Source organism: Dromiciops gliroides, chromosome 3 (genome assembly GCF_019393635.1).
Source record: "Dromiciops gliroides isolate mDroGli1 chromosome 3, mDroGli1.pri, whole genome shotgun sequence".
NCBI classification, from domain to species: Eukaryota; Metazoa; Chordata; class Mammalia; order Microbiotheria; family Microbiotheriidae; genus Dromiciops; species Dromiciops gliroides.
In genome coordinates this window covers 83,620,974-83,635,077 of record NC_057863.1, presented here as the reverse complement: position 1 = coordinate 83,635,077, position 14,104 = coordinate 83,620,974, and the positions used below count along the sequence as shown (strand labels likewise).

The 14,104-nt window shown below is 41.3% G+C and overlaps 1 protein-coding gene and 1 long non-coding RNA gene across 2 annotated transcripts in view; one reads left to right on the top strand and one right to left on the bottom strand.

Moving 5' to 3' along the window:
• INO80D (INO80 complex subunit D) overlaps positions 1-11,757 on the bottom strand; it is an 81,790-nt gene extending 70,033 nt beyond the window's left edge. Inside the window, 2 exon segments of the mRNA XM_043997294.1 lie at positions 8,749-8,824; positions 11,636-11,757. The gene's annotated coding sequence lies outside the window, so the exon portion shown is untranslated.
• Positions 11,758-11,952: 195 nt separating this feature from the next.
• The window catches only part of LOC122750543, a 71,317-nt gene continuing 69,165 nt past the window's right edge, over positions 11,953-14,104 (top strand). Inside the window, exons 1-2 of the long non-coding RNA XR_006355745.1 lie at positions 11,953-12,077; positions 12,900-13,060. This is a non-coding gene — a long non-coding RNA (uncharacterized LOC122750543). The remainder of the gene's footprint in view (positions 12,078-12,899; positions 13,061-14,104) is intronic.

Below are 14,104 nucleotides of genomic sequence, written 5' to 3'. Positions count from 1 at the left end.
AAGCTATATAACCATTTACTCTGCAAACGCTGATTATATAATTGGGGGGCAAGAAATGATCATTTAATGGAATAGAGCACTTTCAAGTATTCCTGATGAAAATATCAGAGCTAAATAGGAACTCTGAAATACAAAAACATGAGTCCATAAAAACCTAGAAAGGTATATTTATTTGAGTAAATGGAAAGAGCGATATGATGTAGTACTAACAATCTAATGGGAGGAGGGAAGAAACAAGTGTTACCCACCTCCTGACAGAGTGGTGATGGACACAAGACATACATTTTTGGATATGGCCACTGCATGGATTTATTTTGCTTGACTATGCTTACCATTACAAGGGGGCTTTTTCCTCTTTCTTTCTTTAGGTTAATTGGGATAGAGGATTGGGACAAAGCAAGGATGCCAAAAAAAAAAAAAAAGGAGGAACAATGAAACATTTTTTAAAATGCATAGAAGAAAACAGAAGGAATTTCAAAAGGAAACACAGACAGGCAGAGCAGTTTTGAAAGTAAGAATAGAATATATTCTATAAAGAAAAAAGCAGTGAGAAATGGAGATCCACAGTTTTGTACAAAATCTTCTTTTTATTTTCTTCTTTGTAAATGGAAATATTCTTTTAGAGGCTGTTTTTAAGTTCAAAATTTTTTTTAAAAATAAAGGAATTGATGCTACAGCCTCTTGTAAAAAAAAGATCTATGAGATGTCTAGGGATGGGGGGGAGCATAAGAAAGAAGTAAATTTTCATAATCATTGCACTCAACAGTTTACAATGTAATAAGAGACAAGACATAGAAAAATGAAAGGGGGCAAAGAAAAATGAGGGTGGCACAACTGGAAGAAGGGAGTAGAACAGGGCTAATAGCTATAGTTTCATAGACTGCCAATATCCTCCCACCAAAATGTGTTCATCAGAAGATAGTCCTGAGTATAGATTAATAAAATAATATTCTCATGCACAAAAATTATGAGTCTAAAGCTTAAGGAATTCTGAAGATTGCAAAAAACTTGGAAAGTTCTTGTACAACTGTAGAATATTTTAAATGTTTCAGTAATTCATCATACCTCCACATATGGTATCCCTGTAACTTCATATTTAGCACTTAGCATGAAGGCATCAGAATTTTACATACATTCTTAGTTCTAACAACATTCTTTCAATGTTTACTACCCATGTACTCAATTTTGTTTCCACTCTCCCAGTATAGAATCTATTCAGCTCTCAGGATGTCTCCATATGTTACTATGAAGAAATTAAAAACTGACTGACATAAGTCACCTCTTATCTTCCATAATCACGATTAGTCCAGCATGTAATTTCTGTCCTTAGTATTCCTTACAACCACAACCACAACAACTCTCCATCTTCATTGCCTTTTAATAAATGCCTTTTCTTCACCTTTAAGACTTTAGGCAGCATGCCTCTGGCTTGGTCTTTTTTGCTGGGTCCTCTGAATTTTTGGTGCTCTTCTCTCCAGAAAAAAATGTCTGTTTCACATGTTGAGTTCTCACGGTCTACCTTAAGACTGGCTAATTGTTCTTATGAATCCTACCTTTTGATCCTTCAGATCTTTCTTTAGCAAGGTGATTTTTTTTTCTAGAAAAGATTTAGTCTTTACATTTATGACTTCAGCTCCCTGCTATAGTGAGTCCTATTGCATGCATTATTAGAAGAAAAGAATGATAAGAAGTAAAGACCTTTCATCCCTAATATTTAACTACCTTCTAAATGCATGTTTTAAAAATATGCAAAATTATTTCATCTATAAAGCTGAAAAAAATAGCAATTGTGTCCTTGGGGGTTTCTATAGTATCATTGTTCAACTTGTCTTTTAAATTAGGGAAAAGGGGATGGGGCTAAGGGGGTCTAAGACAAAAACAGAACTTGGAAAACCATCCTAAATCATTTGCCCCTGATATAACCATTTTCAAGACCTGATCTCCAGCCTTTACCATGTGACATAAAGAGAGGAGAAATGAATTTATACTACCAAAAAAAGTCTATGAAATTTAGTCAGGTACTTTAAAAATTCTACCATATAGAAAATATATTTAAATTTCCCCGTGCTATTTCAAAATAAAAGCCACTTCTATCCTACGAAGAGAAATGGCTATAACTAAACCTTAGTTATTAAAATGTTGCTATAGATTAAAATTTGAAATACTGGGGGTGGAAGAACTCTGCTATCTTTAGCTATGAAGCAGAGTCAACTAAATTTTTCCTGCTTACAGAATATCTAGATTGGTTTATGCTCCTTAAGAAGGAGGAAAATGGGTGATTATACTCAGGTAATTAAGCAAAGCAAACCATTATTTAATATTAATAAAGCCAAAAACAACTATTATGGAAAATAGACAATATGAAAATAGATCTTTTAAAAATAAAGTAATACTTTCATCATCTGTAAACACATAAAACATTGGAACTGTAAAGTAACAATGATATAGGCAATGCTTTATAGCAAGCATAGATAAGTTTAAAAGACCTTGAAACTAGGTGTTACATTTTTTAATCAGAAAACAATTCATTTCCATAGCTATCTTTTCAGTGAAAGCTATGGTGGAATAAGACATCATCAAGGGGAAAAGAAGTGAGAAGAGGGGAGATAAGCTTTTAACAAAAGCTGTCTGACAGCACTTTTAGGCTTCCAAAAGCAAGGATAAAACAATTTGACAAAAATATGGAGATTATACTCTTTGGGACTGCCAATGTGTCACCTCAGTGTGGAATCAGGGATATGTCACTTCTGTTCTCTTGACTCTCATGTTTCAGAAGTATGGTTGTTTCACTGCCACAGCATTTTTCTTTTCCATCTGTAATTTTATATTCTACCACCTTTTAAAATTTGAGAGCAACAATACGCACGACACCTTTCTTCAAAGAGCTATGTATCCAAGTTCTCAGAACGATAATATGACAACAACAACATTTACATAGCACCCACTATGTTCCAGGTGCAGTGCTGAGCATCTTATAGTTATTATCTCATTTGATCCTCACAACAACCCTCGAAGGTAGGTACTGTTATATCTCTGGTGTACAGTTGAAGAAACTGAGGCAAAAAGAGGTTAAGTGACATGCCATGGGTTACCCTGCTAATAAGTGTCTAAGGTCAAATTTGAACTCAAGTCTTTCTGACTTCAGGCCCAGTGTTCTACACACTATGGCACCTCCTAACTGCCTGACAAGCAAGTGAAAAGAATCTTATTGCAGGGATAACTAAGGTCAAGATCATGGTAGCTAACATGATTTTTAAGGTATTAAAAATGTTTGCGGGGCAGCTAGGTGGCATAGTGGATAGAGCACCGGCCCTGGAGTCAGGAGTACCTGAGTTCAAATCTGACCTCAGACGCTTGACACTTACTAGCTGTGTGACCCTGGGCAAGCCACTTAACCCCAATTGCCTCACCAAAAAAAAAAAAAAAAAAAGTTTGCTACTTTTGTATCTCATTGTAATCCTAAATAAAGCAGGATATTAACAAATATAATGTTAACCAGCATTGGGGGTGGGGGGGAAGCCTTGAGGGTTAAGTGATTTGCCCAGGATCACACAGCTAGTAAATGTCAAGTGTCTGAAGCCAGATTTGAACTCAGGTTGTCCAGAATCCAGGGCCAGTGCTTTATCCACTGCGCCACCTAGATGACCCCTACATTAACTTTTAATAGTTAACAGCAAATAGATGAATCTGAAAACTGGTAAACCTATCTGGTTTTACAACCAAACTCATTCATTTGTTCTGTGTTAACTTGTAAGATTAACTTGCGAAATAAAAGTCTCTGTTCCAAAAGCTATCAAACTAGTATAATTAAGACAACAGAAAAAATCTATTGTGTAGAGCAGGGGAGGAAGAGAATCTTACACATATTGCCCCAAATCATGAGCAATATTTAACATGCACTTACATATTACTCAAATTATTCAAACTGAGATAAAAGAATTCAAGTAGCAATAATGCTTAAACACCTTAAAATAAAACAAAATTATATATTAAATCATTCAAATGGTCTATTATGCTAGTACTGTCTTATTTGTCATATTGATTGTCTTAATTCTACCTTCTACAATCCTAAAGAGTAGTTTGCAAGTAAGTGGTTTTCTGGATGGGTCAGTACACTATAGTTCCTTACTACTATCAGCCATATGTCCTCTCCATATTTATACCTTAGAGTCCTACCTCCTTTAAGGCTAATTCCCAGTTTGTGGTTCCACTCAGAAAGGGTTATTTGGAACTTTGTGATTATCAATCTAGTAAATCTGCTAAGAACAAACCACCTTCAGGAGGTGGCTAGGTGGCACAGTGGATAAAGCACCGGCCCTGGATTCAGGAGTACCTGAGTTCAAATCCGGCCTCAGACACTTGACACTTACTAGCTGTGTGACCCTGGGCAAGTCACTTAACCCTCCTTGCCCTGCCCCCCCCCAAAAAAAGGGGGGGGGACCACTTTCTCTGAGAAGCCCCTGACATACAGGTTAAACTATATTACAACAATTTAACAGGTTGTTCTGTATTATAATGTTATTTACATGAACTATGCTTGCAGGATGATCAATTATAACAAATTCTCTACAATGAATAACTCTGCATAACAAATACTATCCCAGTTCCTTATCAATGTTAATTCCCCTCTCCTATAAAACTATGAGACTCACCAAAAAAAAAAAAGAAACAACAACAACAACAAAACACAACTATATGAGACTATGTTAGGAAAGAGAAGTCAAGAACTAGGTTATAGTTGAACTCTTTAAAGCTGTTTTGTTCTGCTAAGAATGCCCATTTCTCATCTCAACTATCATTGTCCATCCAAATCTTCAAACCATCCACCACAGCAAAAACATACTAAAAGAAAAAAAATAGTCCTGGAGCTTTAAGGAAGAAGGGACTGAGTAAAAGGATAAACATAAAATGTCCCTCTCTACCCATATGTGCCCAGAACACTCTATCCACTACATAGAGGTTGGGCATCTGTTTCCTCTCCAGCTTATGAAGATCTCAAATATTACATTCCTTTTGAAAAATTTTATTGCAACAAAAAATTTTAGATTGTTCATGGATTTTGTTATAATGGAATTTTATCTAGGATCTGAAATTTTTAAAGCTGGGAGGGACCTCTGATACCATATGGCCCAACCTCCCTCATGTTAGAGATAGGAAAACTGGGGACCAGAAAAGGTAGGCTTCTTGTCCAAGGTCATATAGCAAGTTAACAGAGCTATTCTTTCCAGTCTACCAAACTGCCTCTGAAGTTCCTTTAGCACACCCTCCTTTGCTGCCTACATATAACACTGAGTTGATTCATGAAGACCCAATACCCCTAAGTCCATTTATTTCATTCTCCCAATGAAGAACCCAAAGGTTAAGGAAATTAAGACTCTTGACAAAAGTTATGAAGCTCATCAGTAGCAGAACTGAGGGGCTACACATCTCATCAGCCCTCGTTTAACTATGACACACTGTCTTTCCTGTACTCCAGAGGTTCAATAACTACTAAATAGCATCACATTATTGAAAGCAAACATTTGAAATATAAATCATAAATAACAATAACTTTGGGGGGAAAGTCTCTATATTTGTCTTCTGTCTGCAGATGACTCATAGATACATATCCAGCCCTTGTTCCTCCCCCGAGCTCCCACATCACCAATGATCTATAAGACATTTTAAACTGGATGTCAGAGAAACATCTCAGATTCACTGTGTTTACAAGCCTTTCGTCCCCAATCCCTGCCCTCTTCCAAATTCTATCTCTGTCAAAGGCCATCCGCCCAATCTTTCAAGTTCATAAATTCAGAATCATTCTCCTTTCTCACTGTCCCTCCCCTCACACATCCAATCAGCCCTCAAACCTTGCCATTTCTCCCTTCACAGAATCTCTCATATCCAACCCTTTCTCTCCACTCCCAGAACTACCATCACCTTAGTTCAGGCCCTCTCCTTTAGCCTCCTACTTGCTCTCCCCATCTCAAGTCAGTTCCAAATTTTTTTTGCCAAATTTTCCTTAAGAGCCAATATGACTTTGTGACTCTCCTACTTGATAAACTCCAGTGGCTCCATTACCTCAAGGATAAAATATAAACTCTGCTTAGCTTGCAAAGCCCTATATAAGCTGGCCTCAACCTATCTTTTCAGCCTAACTGGATATTATTATTCCTTCCATACTGAGTCCAGTCATCCTGGATTCTCTTTGTTCCTCATATGCAACTCTTCATTTTTTGTCTGTATGCCTTCATGTCCCATATGCCTGGAATGAACTACCTCCCTACTTTTCCCTCAAAGCGTTCCTTTCTTCCCTTAAGATGGAGCTCAAACATAATCTTGTTTATGATGCCTTTCCTAAGCCTCTCCAAATTGCTCCTGCCCTACCTCTCATACTACCTTGCATTTGACTACTTTGTATTTATTTACTTGATATTAAGGCTATATATATTGTTGTATGTATACTTGTCTCTCCCATTAGAATAGAATTCTTTTCAATAGAGATCATTTTATTCATTTTACTTGTATCCCCAGTGCATGTCGCATAACAGGGGCTTAATAAATAAGTATTGGTTTACTGAATGCTAGGCCCAGAGTCTGTAATATCTGGTTCAGTTGTGCAACCAAAAGCAAGTCACCAAACTCCTCTGAATCTGAGTTTCCTCATCTGCAAAATGGGAATAATAATACCTGAGGTATTTTCCTCTCAGAGCTGTTGTGAGGCAACAATGTATAGATGTCTTTTGCAAACTTTTAAGTGACATATATATATATGCCAGTTATCATAACTACAGAGAAAGATAAAGTAGATGATAACATACCATGGTAAAATAAGTGAATCATATGATCAAAGCTTTAGAGCTGGAAGAGATTTAAAGGTCATAGAGCTCAACCCCCTCATTTTAAAGATGAAAGCAATGAAGCCCAGAGAGTTAAGTGACTTGCCCAAGGTCACACAGGCAGGAAGTTAACAGAGCTGGTATTCAAACTCAGCTCCTGTGACTTTCCTGTGACTGATATGAATAATAATTTTTCTGGAAATGAAATTTTGCCTGGAAAAGTGTTTTAGGTTATTACATTAAAATTATCTAAGTTTTTAATCTAGCATGAAGGAAAATAATAATCTTTCAATTATCCCCAAATGAACTCATCTGCTGCCTCCTCCTCTTTATCACCTACTGAGTTATGAGTTAACAAGTCTGGAAAAGGTCAGGACTGGGAAAAAGGCTGTGTCTAAAAGCTTATGGATACATATGACTCTCTCATTTCCTTCATAAGTCACTTTTAAATTATACAACCCTCTGTTTCATTCCATGAGCAAAGATTGGAAAAGAGGTAAGTTTAAAAACAAACCAAAAAATGCTTTCAAAGTTTTTACTTGTGGGTATGGAATTCAAAATTTGAGACTCACCCTTACAAAAAAAATTGTTACATATATATGTGAGAAAGGGAAAATACAGGAATTTTCAGTAATTGTCCTAGTCTTTAATGGCATAAAAGTGGGGGAGCTAGGTGGCAACAGTGGATAAAGCACCGGCCCTGGATTCAGGAGGACCTGAGTTCAAATCCAGCCTGACACTTGACACGTACTAGCTGTGTGACCCTGGGCAAGTCACTTAACCCCCACTGCCCCGCCAAAAAAAAAATTTAAAATTAAAAAAAAAAACCCACAAATGTTAAAAATTGTTTACATGTAATTGGAAAATAAATGGCATAAAAGTTTGATAATTTAAAGTTTTTAAAATAAAACAAAACATTCTATTCTTAAGAATTGAACCAGATGATCTCTAATCTTCTAGCTCTGACAATCTATGATATTGTGTGATCTACTTATTAAACAAAAATACCAATGGTGAAAAAGAATATAATTTGCATAATCTAAAGTTAATCCAATATTTCTTTCTCCTCTGTCTTATGCTTTCATTAGTTTCAAGTACAAGTTACTTTCTTTTTTAAGTGAAACCTATCATTTCTCTTGGAAGAAAAGTAACCCATCATGAACAAATTAGATGAATTGGGCTAGAGTTTAAAAAGGGAAAAAAGCTTTGGAATGCAATGTATGAGTACATGTATGTACACACTTTAAAATAGCAGTAACTGGGCAACTAGGTGGCAAAGTGGATAGAGCACCGGCCTTGGATTCAGGAGGACCTGAGTTCAAATCCAAGCCTCAGACACTTGACACTTACTAGCTGTGTGACCCTGGGCAAGTCACTTAATCCTAATTGCCCTGCAAAAAACAAAAAACAAAAAAAATAAAATAGTGGTAACTTTCCCAAAAGCAATGTGATGTCCCAAACGTCTGTTGTCATTCAGTCATATTCTTCATAACCCCATTTGAGATTTTCTCATCAAAGATACAAGATGATTTGCCATTTCCTTCTCTAGCTCATTTTACAGATGAGGAAACTGAGGCAAACAAGGTGAAGTGACTTGTACAGGGTCACAAAACTAGTAAGAGTCTGAGGCTAGATTGAACTCAGGTCAGTTCTCTATCTGCTGGTGCCCTTTGCCACCTACCTGCCCATACATCTATAAATCACTAAATAGGAAAAGAAAGCAGATGCTTTTAAAATCTGAAAATATCAAGTTTATTAAAAAAAAACACACACAACCTAAACTCTCAATTAGTTAAATAAAATAAAACTCTGCTCTTTTCTTTTTGGAATGACACCAAACAATTTTAGCATCTACAATTTTGAAACCATGAATTTGGAGGCTGCAAGGATATGACCCAAATCAAAATGTAAATAAAACTACTTTTAGTACCTGTTTAACTCCTTTTAGAGGCTGAGTGGTAGTGGGAAAGCACTGGACCTGGAGTCAGGAGAACCTGAGTTCGAATCTGTAGAAAACAGGATCATAAGTTTAGAGTTGGGAGGGACTTGAAAGGGATCAGAGATTTCGAGCAAAAAATGAACCTTTAAAGTAATCTAATCTGATCACCTCCTTTTACAGATAAGGAAACTAAGGTCAAGAGTTTTTAAGCAACTTGCCTAAAACCACACTAATAGTAAGCCCTACAAAATCTAAATTCATCCCCAGGCCCTCCAATTCCATATCCAATTTTTTTTTAATTACATCATACTATAATCTTGCCTCACCATTCATCTATGGTTGGACCAAATCAGCCTTAGTTTCCTTATCAGCAAAATTTGAATATCTCATGTAAGATAATGTATATAAAGCACTTTGCAAAACTTAAAATGCTAATATGTCAGTTCTTTTTATTTCGTGGCAAAATTGGAATTGCTGAATGACACCAACCTTTTTGTATACTTAAATCAGAAGATACTCTAACAGTTTAGGATACAAAAAAAATCCCATCAAGTCGATTTAAAGAGTTAAATAGGTGTCAAATGCATTTGCTATTGTACTATGTATCAAGTCCAGGCAATCTTTGCATTCAAGATCTTCAGAACTGTGCTTAAAAAAAAAAAAGGTTTGGTGTCACCGGTTATTTTACCTTTGTTTTGTTTTTAACAAAATAATGAAATACTTAATTAATCACCTAAAAGGTCTCACTTGGAAGCTGGACAAAAGTAAGCAATGGGGGGAAAATATATATATATATATATATATATCATAGTTTATCTACTGTTTTCCAAGTGTGGGATTTTCACTACTCATAGTATTCTGGAGGTCGAATTGTCAGGAAGTGAAATACTCTGCCAGCAAAATCCCAGCATGAAGCATTGGTACAGGACGGGAGGAGTGTATGTAGAGACATACTGCCCTAAATTTACAAAAATAGCAACAAGAACAACCTGGGGGTGTGTGGGGGGAAACACTCGAGAAGGAATTTAGCAAAATGATAAACACTTTGACACTAAGTAACAAAATCGAAGGTAACTGTAGCTTGGGGAGAGCACACCCTGAAAAGTAGGAAACTTGGGTTTCAAATTAAAACAATACGTTTGTCTTCTATAACTCTTTCAAGTACCACAGATCCCAAATAGAGCTAAAAATCATTTAAACATATATTATGAAAAAGTAAGCAAAATCACATTCACCGAATTCCAATGTATCCTTTAGGTTCCCTTCTTCTGACCCTACTACATGCACAACCATCTATTCCATCTGATGTCAAACAAGAAGTTTCCTTAAAATTCACATTTTCGTATTCTGTATATTACATAAATGCAAATGACCGTCTACTAAGGTAAATTTTCACAAATGGAAAGAGCCTGGATTCATGAGTTGCTCTATGAATCAATCAAGAAGCATTTTCAAGCGCATTCAGTGTACCTTTCTCTTGCCCCCACTTGCCCTCGCTCCCCACCCCCAGCTATTTCTAACCCTTCACAGCGTGTCTCAGAACAGGGCATCTCCTTAACTTGTACCAGACACGGACTAGATAGGAACGAGAACCCCTGGATGTGGGGGCTGGATCCAGAAATCCCTGCCCACTATCAGTGACAATCTCCTCACTGCTCCCTAATCACATCCCTAAGCCCAAAGAACTAACCAGACCCGTGCATTGCCTTTCCCCCGACCCCCAAGAAATCACAAGGGCTTGGGATAGGGGGGAATTCGGTGTGAAAAGAGTCACGCCGAGTCCCAGATTGGGGGGAGGTACTGGGTCCCCTCCCTTCCCACCCCCACCCCCACCCCAAAGCAAGCCCACAGGGGTTGAATGGGCAAACTTTTCCCTGAGGAAAGAGGAGGGCTCGCCCTCTGGGAGCTCGGGGAGGATCTATGGGGGATGTGGGGGGCAGAGCTGGGTTGGGGGTCGTGGTCTGGGAAGGACTCTCTGGGGAGCGGGGTGGGGCAAGGCTGGGGCTGGGGGACGCCGGGGAGGGATTACCCTTAGAAGCCCGGAGCCGGCAAAGAGTTTCTAAAAACCCCACCCCGCGCGCTCCCGCACCCCAGCCAGGAATAGGGGGTCTCGGGCTCAAATTCCGGGGTTCCCCGCGGGGAGACCAGACCCCCAACGCGGGCCTGAAAGGAAACTTTCGGGGCCGCGGCTGCACCTGCCTCCCCACGCCCGCCCCACCCACCAACCCACGGCGGCCACCCCGGGTCACGGCTCCAAGTAGGAGGGGGCTATGATGGCGGGGGGCTGAGGACCGGTCGCTTGCCCCCCACTACCGCCCCTGCCAGGCCCAGCCACCCCACGGGAGCCGCTCCCGGGCCAGAGCGTGGGGTCCGGCCCTGGGTCGGGGCTCCCCGTGCCAGCCCCAGGCCAGGGCGGGCCCACTCCCCTTGGAGTGGGTGGGGGTGGGTGAGTGGGGGTCCCGGAGGCTCAACGGGGGGTCCCGGGGCGCCAGGGGGCCCGCGGTCACGGGGGTCCCGCCGGCCTGAGGCCTAAGCGGCGCCTCCCCCTCCCCTCCCCCACGCACTCTCACTCTCCCCCCCCACAACCCAAGGCCCGGCTCCCCAGCCCGCAGCCCCTCGCTCCCCTCGCGCGGCGGAGGCTCCTGTGTGGTGAGCTGGGGTGGGGAGAGGGTCCCCGGAACCCCCCAATCCCCGAGCGGCCGCCGCCCCGGCCCCCCGGGCCCCTTACCCCGGCATTCCCGGCCCTGGGCCTGCGGCGGCCCGGCGCCTCCCCGGCCTCACGTGAGCACGTCCGGCGCCCGCCCTGCCTCCCCGGGCCGGCCCGGCGCCCTACGGGAGCCCGGGGATGGGGGCCGGGCCTGGGGCCGCCTCCGCTTACCTTGGAGCTGCTTTTTTTCCCCTCCTCTTCCCCCCTTTCCCCTCGGCCGGGGCTGACGGACGAGAGGCGCGGAGAGAGGCGCTGGCCGAGGGCGAGGAGCCGCCGCCGCCGCCGCCGCCGCTCCCCCCCGGGCTCCCCGAGAGCCTCTCCCGCTCAGGCCGGGGCGCCGAGCATCATCTTTTTATTGGGGAAACTCCGGAGCGCTCCCGGGGTCGGCGATTATTGAGGGGAAATCCCTGAATCTCGGCTGCAGCCAAGAAGGCAGGGCTGCTGGGGCTGCACCACGAGAGCAGCCAGCAGCCTCCTACAGCACCACTACCGGCACTGAGAGGACATAACACCAGACAGCCGCTCCTCGGCCCCGCGAAACGACAACTTTCCTACCATCTTGGAGCTAGCGAGAGGGGGGCAGGGGCGCTCCGGGCGCCGCGCCGCTGCCCAGGTACGGGACGGGGGCGCCAGCCCCCGCCCCCCGCCACCCCCGAGCCCCAGCCGCGATGCCCGGCGGGGCGGGGGCGCCGGCCACCTGCGCGGCCGGGCTGCCGGGGCCGAGAGGGCCACGGGGGTTCTGCTGTCCGGCTGCGGCAGCCACTTTTTTTTTTTTTTTTTGCAAGAAACAGGTGTTTCTCTCTCCACCCCACCCCCATCCCCTTTCTATCCTGATACCCTCTTCCACCTGAATCTCAGGAGATGATTTAATTTTTTTTTTAAGGTAGTAATGATTTTTTTCTTCTACCCACTCCTTCACAGGTCCAACTTCAAGGGCTGGTGGCCAGTTGTTATTCCTACTTCCACTAGCCACTTTTATCATCCTTTCCTTCCTCCCTCTTCATCCTCCTCCTCCTCTTCCTCTCCTTTTTATCCTCTCTCTTCATCCTTATGCTCATCCTCCCTTCTCATCCTTATCCTCTCTCATGCTCTTCATCCTGTCTCCTAATGATCATCCTCTCTCCTCATCCTGATCTTCGCTTCTCTTCCTTATCCTCATTCTCCTCTTCTTTTCTCATCTTTAGGCTTCTACTCCCTTAGTCATTTTCATCCTCTCCTCCATCCTTATACTCCTCCTCATCCTCCCTCTTTATTCTCATCCTCATGCTCCCTCTTCATCCTTCTACTCATCCTCATTTCTCTCTCCTCATCTTTATGCTTATCCTCCCTTCTCATCTTCATCCTTTCCTTCCCTGCGTACCCTCAAAACTGAGATTCCTGTGAAACCCGGGTAAAGAAAAGGATGCTCCCAAGCCTCTTTTTTTTTTTTCTCCAGGCCGTGTAAATAGAACTTTGGACTGTCCAGGAGGAAATAAGACTCAGCGGTTCCTTGTTGTTTTTTTTTTGTTTGTTTGTTATGTTTTGTTTGCCTTCACCCACCCCCTGATCTTCGGTGCAAAGAGATGTAGAAAGTCTTAGGAACTCTCGCTCATCTAAGTAAGTATAACCAATTACTTTTCTGGAAGTTTATCCTCAATGTAGTGTATTCTCTGACCATGAAGGGAGGGGAGACTTGGACGCTGATGGTTTTAAGATAGCAGGTGGGGTTTTTTGTTTGTTTTTTATGATGGAAAACTTGTTTCAGAACCTTGTCCATTGGAAATTAATTGTTTGGGTTCCAAATGATTGGATTCTTTTTGCTCCTGGTAACTATGAATATCTATGTCACAGAAGGGAGCAAACCAGACAAATTACTTTTCTGGTTGCATAAATGCTATCTTTTATAAATCATAGCATTTATTCTGTTGCAAACAGAGGTGGTTAATTGATTTTAATTTTTTTAAGAGCCTTGATTAAGTTGGACCAAAAGTCCATCCATACTAAAAAGTATCTAGAGGTGAAAGACCAAGAGTTTGCACAAGGTTAATTGCAAGAAGTAGTTTCCCGGGCAGCTAGGTGGTGCAGTGAGTGGGTAAAGCACCAGCCCTGGATTCAGGAGTACATGAGTTCAAATCCGACCTCAGACACTTGACACTTACTAGCTGTGTGACCCTGGGCAAGTCACTTAACCCCCATTGCCCCGCAAAAAAAAAAGAAGAAGAAGTAGTAGTTTCCCGAAATTCCTCTGCAGAGGTGAGAGATTAGGCATAGACCTTTCTGGTTTTTTATGAGAGGAATGTGCACTTAGAAAACTACAATATTCTTTTTGTAGCTTATGGAGATAAATGTTAATTAAAGCACATCTTAAAGTTATTGGATGCAGTTAGGCTAATGTGGAGGAAATTTCAAAGTAAAATTGATGTTTTTTGGAGATGGGGTGGTTTTGAGCTGGCACGGTATATAAGTTTCACCTTAAGTTTTACTTAATTTAATATAGAATGTATTGGGTATATTTGGATGACTTCACTCATAATGTTTGTTTTCCAAATCTATAAAAATGTGTTTATTCTTAACTTTAAGCTGAGCTCTTAAAAATATAAATTAACATGGGCATGTCAGATATATATATATATATATATATATATATATATATATATGAAA